We start from the raw sequence: 12,214 nt of genomic DNA, 5'->3' as shown, positions 1-12,214 counted from the left end.
ATACATTGAAAAATTTCCTTTGCATTAATTTTATAAATCCCCTTTAATATCTTAAAAGTTTCATGTCACCTCTTTTCTGCCCATCAACTAAACTTTGTAAACAACAAACTTTTTACGTATCCTCATAGGGAGCATTCCACACTCAACAGCTTAGTTGAGAGTGAGGAATGCTCATCTCTGAATCTTCTCTACCACTTCTTGGTCACCAAGAAACAGGTGACCAAATCTGTGCACACTGGTCAAGATGCAGATGAATCATAGCCTTATAAAGAGGGATAACAGCCCTTATCTTTATCAGTGTTTTTCAACATCCATGTAATCCTTTGAGGTATTTTACCAACTTTTGCAATATGCTCTCTGAACTTCAACTCTGTCTACCATTATCTCCAAGTCCCTAGCCTCATCAATTTCTTGCATCCATTACCATGAATATGATAGATACACTACATGACCTGTTCAACCTGAAGTGCATAACCATGCACTTCAGGTTTTGCAACATTAAATTGATACTCATTATTCTTTGCCACAATGCAACTTAAATAATCTTGCAAGATATCTATATCACTGATTTAGAGAATTTCTTGGTATCTTTATTTATATCTATATCACGTTTATCAACTATTGCTCTCCCCAGTTTTGCATCATCAGCAAACAACTGAATATCCCCTCTTAAATTCCCTGTATTGTTGATATACAAATTAAAGAGTAGTGGTTGGCCCCAGTACAGAACCTTGAGATACTCCACTAGTCATCCTCATTCACCTAGATTCCACTCCACTATATACCACTCTCTGGTGTCTGTCTGTTAGTCATCTCCATATTCATGCTATTAGCTTCATATCCATTCCCATTTGTTCCAACTTTTGTAATAATTTTCCATTGGTATTCTGTCAAAAGTCCAGCTGTATCATGCTGCAACCAATTCCTTTATCCAATTCTGATCTCACTTTATTATAAAATGTGAATAAATTACTAAGACAGGACCTACCTTTTATAAAGCAGCTGTCTACTATACAGTATTGCACTGCTATCTACCTACATTTGGATTTTACCTTCTTTTCCAATACAACCGCTTGATATATTAATTGGTCTGTAATTTGCTACGTCTGGTTTGGAGCCATCTTTGTACAATGAAATTATTGTACACTACACCGGACCTCTGCTAGAGCTGAGACTAAGATTAAACAACTTCAGAGATAGTGCCAATTCTCTTGCACATTCATGTAGTACACAAGCTGACATGCCATCTAGTCCCACTGTTGTGTTCACATTCATATTTTTCAATATGCTGAACACCTCCTGTTTGAATTGATATATGTTTGTCACATCAGCAATTATAAAATCTCCACCTTTACAAAATGATCACACAGCAACTCAACTATTTCTTTTGCTTCTGTCTCACCTTCCCACCATCAGCACTGGTACTGCAGTCATTTTTCCTCTTACTTGCTACATAAAAAACTTTCGGGTTTACATTGGGCTGCTCAGCTAATTAATAATCTCTCTCTCATAATAATCTGATTTGCCGTTTTGATTGCACTTTTTACTGCTCATGAATATGCTGATCACCCTCCAAGATGTCATAATTACCAACTTTAAAGTTCAACATAAACTCTTTCTTGATAGAGAATCCCACTTTTGGCAACTTCCCAATAGAAGATGGCATGGTCATTCCCCAAAATTAAAGGCAGGGACTACTTAGATTATGGATATATCTTCTGATACTGTTATCAGATCCAACACTGTCAAATCTTCCCCTCTATAACATGTTTCATATAATTATCCCGTAACTGTATAAATTCCACTTCCATACTGCCATGTCCCTTCATCTCCCTCCAATCTATGTCCATATAGTTCTTCTAGCTCTACAGCTCTTTATGAGTTTTAGCTTGCAAAACAATTTTTAGCCATTATTTTCTGTGCAATATTCTTCCAATTCTTAACTTTTAGAGGTGTAAGATCTTTTTGTACATCATCAATCCATCTGGGTCAACCTTTCTTCCATTGTCCTAATGTTTTCCATTCGAATATTTTTAACTCCTCTATCTTTTTCCATTCTTTGTATATGTCTCAACCATGCTATTCTTTGTGACTCTATATATCTTACTATATCTCCACCATTTGTTAGTTGTTCAAGTTCATTATTTGTTCTAATTCTCCATATCCATTTTCTTCTTTTATTGGTCCATATATCTTACTTAGTATTTTCCTTTCAAAGATTTTCAATCTTTTTGTGTTAATAGCCACATTTCGCATCCATAAATTGTTACAGGTCTTATAATTGTTTTATAAAGTTTTAATTTAGAATTGTGATAAGAATCTTATTACTTCTTAGCTTTTCATATAAATATAAACACTTATATCCAGCTATGATTCTACTATTTCTTCGGATATATTGTTGTTTGTTGTTACTAATGAACCTAAATATGTACAACTATCCACAACTTCAAAACTGTATTCACCTATATCTTGTAATGTTTTATTTATTGTCTTTCCACATTGCATATATTTAGTCTTCTGTTTGTTCCAACTTCTTTAGCATTTCTGTTAAGTTCTTCAAATTTCTCTTCTAAGTCTTTTCTCCTGCGACTAATTATTGCTATATTGTCTACATATGCACATATTTATATTAATTTATTATTAATAAATCCTCTCATATTTAACTTTCTTATTATTGCTTCAAGTACCAAATTAAATAATCTTGCTGAAAGTACATCTTGTCTTACTCTACAGTTTATTTCAAAGGGGTCTGTTAATACCCCTTGTATTTTAACTACTGCTTTGGATCCTTCTATTGTAATTTTAATTAATCTAATTAGTTTTCCTGGTATTCCCAGTGTTTTCAAGCTATGTGTCATTTCTTGTCTATTTATCAATTGCTTGTTGGAAATCAATATATAAATTATGAAGTTCTATATCATATTCTATGCATTTTTCATATATATTTTGTGATAAATATATTATCAATTGTGGATTTTTTATTTCTAAAACTGCTGCACTAGTACTCCTATAATTGTTTCTATATATGGTTCTAATCTTTCAGATATCATACTTGATAAGAGGCCTGTGCAGCTCAGTGGAAGTGGCACTTGTGTCCTCTGCACTTCGTCGCTCGAAGTCAGGCTTAAGTTCAAGTCTAGTCGCTGACTAGAGGAACTTTTTCTAAGCCTTTCTTCGACCGATTCCTGAGTTAGTCGTTCTCTGGCAAGGGGCAAGCAGGTTTTCCTCCTGGAAATTCGGGTTTTTTTATCCTGTAAACTCAAGAAAATCGACCGTAGTACCTATATTATTTCAGACAGTAACATATCTTGTTAGAGTTAGGTACCAAGAGATGGCAGCACTTGTTTTCCAGCCTCTTCATCGGTGGCTGCTATAGTGACAGACATGGGCCAGCTATTTCCGATTGGCTACCGGTGGAGATTGAACAGCCCACTAAATCTCCAAAAGCTAGATAGGGTATAAAAGCCTCGCCTACTCCCTATAAGGGAATAAAAGGCATTATCGGATTTTTTTTTTTTTTTTTACTTGATAAGATTTTGTATGTCGCATTCAATAATGTAATTCCTCTATAGTTCTGACAATTCATCTTATCTTCTTTTTATATATTGGTTGGATTATTCCAATTTTCCAATTATTTGGGATTTTTTTATTCTTTCCATATATATATCAAATAATAAATTTCTTTCCATAAGATTTCACCTGTATTCTTTATAAGTTCTCCTATTATCCCATCTACTCCTGGCATTTCAAAACTTTTAATTTGTATCATTATTTCCACTATTCTTTATAAGTTGGTTCTTGAATTCTTTCTTCTACATTTCTACAATTATTTGGATCTTCATATTCCTTATTTTCTTCTGCTGTCATAAATAATTCCTTAAAATATTCCTTCCATCTTTCTTTAATTCTTTCTCAGTTAATACTTTTCCTTCATTATCCTTATATGCTGCCATTTGTGTATCAAAATTATGTATTAACTGTTTTAATTCTTTATAGAATTTTCTAGTTTCTTTTCTCATTATACTGCACTATTTGTTCCACTTTCTTCATCATTTCTTTCGTCTTCTTTTTGCAAATTTTATTTGCCTGCTTTCTTTTCTCTTCATGTTCTTCTCTATTATTTCTTGTGTTCCTTTGTAAATACTTTTTCCTTGCTTTATTTTTCAATTCAATTATTTCCTTACATTCTTCAAACCATTCATTTCTATTTTTTCTATGCCATTCTATTTCTTCTTCAGTTGCATTTATGATTGTTTGTTGGATTATTCTTTTCTTTTTCTATTGCTTTAATATTATCATTTATTTTCTTCTGATATTAATCAATTATTTCTCTATTTTGGAATGCATCAATATTCCATTTATCTTTATCTTTTCAGTTTTCTTTTGGTCTACATTTCATATTCTATACATAAATTTAATTTTAACTAACACATGATCAGATTCACAATTTGCTCCTCTATATGCTCATACATCATTAACTGAACTTGCCCATCTCTTCGCAATCAGGACATGATCTATTGGAGTGCATTCTTTGGTTCTTGGAATAATCCAGGTCTCCAAATGCATCTTCTTATGTTGAAAACAAATACTCATTATTCTAAATTTATTTGATATTGCTAATTGTATAAGTCTATTTCTGATTTCACTAGTTTCTTCATGTAAGCTATACTTGCCAATTACTTCATGAAATATGTCTTCTTTCTCTATTTTTGCATTAAGATCCCCTAATATCATCATGGCATCATTTTTATTATTTTTTTCATTTTCTTGTAAATTCTTGTAAAATCAATCTATCACAATCTCATCAGCATTTTCAGTCAGGGCATATACATTAATAAAAGTGATATTATGGAATTTCCCTTCAATTCTTAACTTGCAAATTCTTTCATTTATTGACGTGAATCCAAAAATTGAATTTACTATCTTCTTTCTAACTATAACCCAAAATATTTGAACCTGCATAACTAAGGAATAATGAGACTTATTTGTGCCAATGGCCCCACAGAAGGTTCTACAAAGGTAAAAGTGGAGGAATTTTTTGATGCTTTAGAAAAATGAAAAGTTGGTCCTTGTTAGGGATCTAAATAGCAGAGTAGGAAGTGATTGTAAGACATACAAAAATATTTGGGGAAAATTTGGAGAAAAGAGTAAGGCTAATAACAATGGCAAATACCTGTTGGATTTCTGCTCAGGTCATGGATTGGTTATTACTAACACCATGATCCATCATAAAAATGTGCACAAATTCACATGGAAAGAAGAGGCAAAGAATAAGAAAAGTCTCATTGACTGTATTATTGTTGATAGTGATGTTTTCTCCCTGGTGCAGAACACTAGAGTGTACAGAGGATTTAAAATTGAAAGCGGTAACTATTTAGTCTTGAGCAGGATAAAATTGAATTTCATATTGAAAAGAATAACATGTAAAAAAGTTTTAAGGCGAATAAAAGTTGAGCAGCTCTCAGATGTGAACTGTAGACTAAAATACACAAAGATTATTGAAGAAAAAATGGAAGAGTTTGAGAACAGGAACCAAACCTTGGAGATTCAGCGGCAAGCCTTGAAGAAAACCCCGATTGATTCAGCCAGAGAGGCATGTGGTGAGGTTGTCTGCAAGGATAGAAAAATCAGAACTCCATGGTGGACACAGGAAGTTAAAGGGGCAGTGAAGGAAAAAAAGAAAGCATATCAAAAGTTCCTGGCAAATAAGTCAGCTTTTGCTCTTAGAGAATCCAGAGACAAATGTAAGAAAGCGAAACACTAAAACTAGCTAAACAAAAATCACGGGAGGACTTTGGCAAGAACATAGAAAATAAATATCAAGAAGGTGGTATTCTGAAGATATTCTGGAGGTTGTTGAAGAAGTTAGAAGGAATTAGAAATGATAAAGGTGACATGAAAACAGGAGAAAAAGATATCCTTGAAGTATGGAGTAATTACTTTGAAAAATTGCTAAATGAAACAAGCAGTGATAGCACAGTGGTTAAAAAAACACTCAACAGGCATACAGTCAGGAATACATATCCATACTTGAAGTAGAAAAATCCATCAAAGGCTTGAAATGTGGAAAGACAGCAGGAGTAGATGATATTCGACCAGAAATGCTGAAGTATGATAGTATAATTACAGTGGCTGCACTGCATAGTTCAGAAAGCCTGGACAGAGGGACGAATTCCAATGATTGGAGTAGAACTCTAATAGTACCCATATATAAAAAGGGAAATGAAACTGGTGAGAATTACACAGGTATTTCCCTACTGAGTGTTCCTGGGAAGATCTATGCAAAACAGTTGAGAAGAATTGTGGAAGAAAAGCTTGGTGAAGAACAAGCTGGATTCAGGCCAAATACAGGCTGTCAGGATCAGATCTTCGCTTTACGGCAAATAGTTGAGAAAGCATGGGAATATAACAAAGATCTATATTTAAGTTTTGTCGATCTGGAAAAGGCATATGACAAGGTGCCAAGAGAGAAGCTATTCAATACGCTTCAGTTATATGGTGTCAATGGGGCATTATATCAAGCAATACTTATAGTCTTTATTTGAGTGGCAGTTACAATTGAAGGAAGTACAGGAAGATGGTTTAATGCTAAATCTGGTGTGAGACAAGGATGTACTTTATCCCCACTGTTATTCATTATCTATATGGATCACATTATGAAGTGGTATTAAACATCATATCAGAATTGGAGATGTTAATGTCAGCTCTTTGCTTTATGCGGACGATGTTATACTTCTAAATAAATCTGCTACAAGTTTGCAAGATTCCCTGACTAAATTGAACAACTGTTGTAATAGATATGGTATGAAGGTCAGCATTAAAAAGACAAAGACAACGAAAATAGCTAGAATTGTTGAAAATGTCAACTGTGTTGTGAACAGGGAACCTGTGGAACAAGTAAAACATTTCAGCTACTTAGGCACGATTTTTACTGAAGATGGTAAATTAAATATGGAAATAGATAACAGAATCAACAAAGCTGGTATGGTAGACAGTCAATTGAAGAAATTGATATAGAATAAGAGAGAAATTAGTCGGAACACTAAATTAGCTGTATACAAGACAGTGTTTAAACCAGTTTTAACTTATGGATCTGAGAGCTGGATCAGAAGTTAAACACTTGACCAAAGACTAGAGACTGCAGATATGAGAGTCCTGAGAAAGTTTAGAGGTATGAACAGATGGCATCAATGGCAACATCATATTAAAAACGAGGATATTAGGAAAGAATTCGACATTGTCAGCATCCAAGAATGCGTTAGCAGAGCTAATCTCAGTATATGGTCACTTACACAGAATGGTCAGGAAAAGATTAATAAACAAGTGTTCTCTGCCAGGTTGGCAGGAAAACGACCCAGAGGAAGATCAAGATATAGGTGGATTGATACGGTACAAAGTGCCTTAGATGCTAGAAATATAAGATCTGATAATGTTGGAGTCTTGACAAGTAACAGACTGATTTGGAGGAAAATTGTAGATAAGAAGTTAGTAATGATGTAAATTTTTCATGTAGTACTATCATATCCTGTACACCCCTTGAGGGTACATGTCAGGAATTGATGATGATGATGATGATAAGTAAGGAAAAATTGAGTATCAATCTTAGATTACGATCGAGCCACGACTGAAGATTAACTTTAGCAGGGAATAATAACAATATTGGCTTTGTCTTCAGTTTAGAATCTTATAGCCTTGCACTCAATTCATAGTCTAACTGGCACAGTCTAAAAACAAATAAATTTGCTAGACTATAGAGCATGAGCAGGTGACATTTTACGACACTTAAAGAAAAAAAAAATTGAAGACTAACAAGATTATTACAATACAATACCCTTTGAATTCTATCCCTGTAACTATTATTTTCTATCAACCAGGTATTACTGATGCTTATAATTTTTGGCCAAGTCAAGCTGACCAACGTCAAAATCTCCCCTCCCTTATTCCCGATACTTCTTGCTTTTCAACAACCTTTTGTGTCCACAATTATTCTCGTGTAATGTTACTACCAATCTATTTGAATCAAAACTCACATTCAGCACTGCATAGTCATTTCTGTACAGACACTCATTTATCACAAGGGGGTGGCGAGACACTTGGTTGCACACCCCACTCCAATATCTATAGTTTCCAGAATGTTCATAGCATTAACTAGTCATGATTGAACATTTTCTGTTTTATTTCATTCACCTATTTCAATTTTTCCTATACGCTTTTATGTTGATTTTTTTTATTTTCTCCCAGTCATGCACTGAAATCTAAAAGCATTGTGTAGGCTGTGGGATCTGTTGTATTGTACTGGATGCTGTTTCATAAAATCATTAAACTTCATCTTCGTAACTGCTAGTTGGTATACATGTCAATATAATTTTTATTTATTTATTTTTTTTATGCTCATTCTGTATAGGCCGTCCAATTTGATATTAATACATATATAGTAACCAGGGTGAATATTCTGGGTGTGTGGTGCTCATCCACAAAATATCAGTATCACGATATTATATTTTTGCATTTATTCCCATTAAAGACTCCCCCAATTGTTTGCAGACTTCGCGTGATTCCTATGTTTCAATGTCCTCTTCACGAGGATAATAAAGCATTAGTGCTTCACGAAGAAGGCACTTTTCACCGTGTAAACATTGCGTCACATTCGCGTTAATAGCCCGGGTGTGCTTTCAAAATGCATACACCTTGGAGCCTTTCGAAAAGATGTAAAGAAGACGGAGTGTGTCAAATTCTTAGCTTTGTATTACTTTTAAACCGCTGAGAAGGCATGTCTAGGTGAGCTAAAATTTTGAGCTCACTCAGCATCTAGTGGCTGTGATTGGTTATTGTGTCAACCAATCCAATTGTATGTTGTCACTTGTCACTTACTATATCTGATGCCTTTATTACAAACAGATGTTACACACATTTTCTGGAACTGAAAATTTCAAAGTGGATGTTAGGAGAAAAATGCTAATTGTTTTTTCTTTTGCTTGTGCAGTATAGCATCTGTTAAGGTTGCAAAGCTTTTTAACGGTATAGACACATTTTTATTCTAGTCTTCAGAACCAACAGACAGTAAAAAAATATCTATTCCTGAATAAAAATAAATATTCTGTGTATTATAAGACATTGATCTACAACAAAATACCAGCATATGTGAGATTGATAAGATAATATCGATCTCACATCACAGAACAGCTGATACTAAAAAAAAAACTAATGAATTTAGGATTCCCCAAAGTGTGGATAATTCCGATAATGATCGGATGTTATGGATCTACACAATGTAATAAAAATCGAGACTTAATTTTACATCAATTATAGTCTGCTTTCATCAAAAATTTAACTGCCACGGACCTGGGATATAGCATTCCTGATACCACAGAACGTGATAGCAACAACTAGCAATGTTCCAACATGCATACAGTAACAAATTTACCATTTGTATTCTGCTTTATCAATTACCATATTTGCCGGCATTTAAGACACTTTTTTCTTTGAAAATAGTATCTGAAAAACAGGATGCATCTTATACGCCGATATTCGGTTTTTTATTACTTTCATTTCTGGAAATTATCTTTGTTCCGAGTTATGCGATTTCTTTTTTGCTTCCTTGCAGTGTGTGAGAGCATTCCAGTTACATAGAGTTCAGTGGATGCCCATGCACCATCATAGACGATCATAGCTGTGTTTCTGTTCGTTTAAACTTTCCAATTGTTGTCGCGGTTGTTGTGAATGGTGATATATTTCTGCCGTTAAATGTTTCTCTAAATTTCTTGGCAAATTATGGCTGAAAAACATTGGCATCGCTACAATATTGCATACAAGCTAATTGCATATGCTAAAGAACATGGAAACAGGCTGCAGAGAGGTATTTCGGGCTACCCACAACTGAGAAAATGGGACTGAATCAGGAAGAAGATCTAAAAAAAGCAACTCACAATAAACATAACCTACGAAGTGGAACTGCAAAATGGCCAGAACTTGAGGCAAAACTAAATACTTGGATTTTAGACCACAGAAAAGCAGGACTTCCAGTGTCTACAAATTGAATTTCATCGATTCATCATTAATGCAAGGAAACAAGAAAATTTTGAACTTGTGCAAATAGGAAACATGGACAAGGTTTCGCTGACTTTTGATGTGCCCTGAAACAAAACTGTAGATTCCAAGAGCACAAAAAGTGTTACCGTTAAAACTTCTGGGCACGAAAAAACTCACTATACGGTTCTTTTATCCTGCTGTGCTGATGGGACAAAATTGCCGCCACTATTGATTTTTAAAAGGAAGATGCTGCCCAAAGAAAAAACTGTTTAAAGGAGTGTTTGTACATGTTCACGCAAAAGGCTGGATGGATGGAGGAGGAATGAAGTTACGGATAGATAAAATTTGGTCTAGGCACCCTGTAGGACTGTTGAAGAAGCCTGCTCTGTTAGTATGGGATCAGTTTCATTCTCACAGAACAGAAGATGTTAAAAACTCAGTTAGCTGTAATTCCAGGAGGTCTAACTAGTCAGCTTCAACTTTTAGATGTCTGTATTAATAAACCATTTAAGGGATTATGAAGGGGAAGCGGAACAGCTGGATGCAGTCTTCAGATTTTGAGGTCACGTCATCAGGAAGAGGCTAGCATTTTGCAAGTTTGTGAATAGGTCAAAGCTTCATGGCATGCTGTGAAAACTGAAACAGTGGGTAAATCTTGACACTTGAAACATCTTCTAAATCAGAGGACAATTTGTTGTATGAGGACTCAGATTCTGATTTAGAAGAGGTTTCAAGTGTCTCTTCATTTAGCTCTGGAGATGAATTTCTGGGTTTTCATGAAGAAGATAAAAGATGGGACTCTTTCCTAGTTAGATTAGGTATTTGTTGAAAGTAGACCTACTTATAACTTTATATTTGAAATACCGTAAATTCATTATAACATTCAGTGATAAAGTTTTTTCCTAAAAAATGCGTACAAAAAAAAGGGGGGGTGCATCTTATATGCTGGCAAATACGGTATATTTAACAGTTGTGAAGTTATCAAAAACATGTAATTAATTGTTAATAGGCTTTTGTTGTTTAAAACTTTTATGTACCAGTACCACTACCCCTGATGATGTAAATCTTATGACGTACTTGAAACTTGTCAGGTTTTAATCACTTATTTTTATTAAATTCCTTATTTATACGCTGTATTTTAATTTAATATAGGGAACAACAGGTCTATGTGGTCTCAATACCAAAAACTTCCCACAAATCTGCTAAACCACAGAATTTTGTTATAAACCACATTTATAACAAAAACATTTTAATACACCTCCTGCAGCTCCTTTACTTTAGATTTTAAGAATGCAATCATGCTACCCTACACCAAGATTGTTACAGACGAAGTGGCTATGTTGCTCCGTGATTACAAACTCGAAATGACTTTTTTACCTTTGTGTAATATCTCTAGATTCTCACATCAACAAAAATCTCCGCATCAACTATCAAAAAAACTAGGCATTTATGAGATTCATTGTTTTTGTGGCATTTACTATGCAGGCCAAACAAGAGAGTCGTTGGAAATATGTAGAAGACGGTATAAATCAGGCATGGCATCCCACACAACTGACACAAGCCATCAAGTAGTTTGGCAACAAACAAAAATGCCATATATTTCATAAATGATCACAACTGTTTCACAAAAAAATTCAAGGAAGCCTTGCAAATGATAAGGATCCCCACACAATGTAACAAAAATCAAGGCTTAATCTTACACCAAGTCTGGCATGCTTTCATTAAAAATCAAACTGCCACAGAATGTGACAACTAGCAGTGCTCTGACATGCACACAATAATGAATTTAATGTTTTTATTCTGGAATATATATATATATATATATATATATTATATATGGTTATTGGTTATTTTTATTAAACTCATCATTACCTTAAAATGTGATCTCAATATTGGAAGTTTCCCACAGATAAAAACATCGTTTTATCCCAATAATATCTCTAAATCATTCTCACAACCTATGGAGAGTTTAGTCATGTCTTGAGCTACCTTTTTATGCTAATTCTCTTAGAGATTGATCTATATCCGATCCTTTCCCCTTTCCTCCTCTCTACAAAAATGGAGAAATCCAATACAGGTTCACCACAGCTGCTCAACAGGCCTAGCTTATATCATCCATGTTTATATTTATAGTATATTTATATATTTACAGTACTTATGCCAAAATATTTTAAAGCATTGGATC

The 12,214-nt window shown here is 34.1% G+C and overlaps 1 protein-coding gene across 1 annotated transcript in view; it reads right to left on the bottom strand.

The window, feature by feature from the left end:
- The window catches only part of Rpn11 (regulatory particle non-ATPase 11), a 106,904-nt gene that overhangs the window by 51,180 nt on the left and 43,510 nt on the right, over positions 1–12,214 (bottom strand). The gene's annotated exons all lie outside the window — the stretch shown is intronic.

This window comes from Typopeltis vanoorti, chromosome 5 (assembly GCF_054136105.1).
Source record: "Typopeltis vanoorti isolate ZY-2024b chromosome 5, IOZ_Tvanoo_1.0, whole genome shotgun sequence".
In the NCBI taxonomy this organism is placed as follows: Eukaryota; Metazoa; Arthropoda; class Arachnida; order Uropygi; family Thelyphonidae; genus Typopeltis; species Typopeltis vanoorti.
This window is presented reverse-complemented; position numbering and strand designations above follow the sequence as displayed.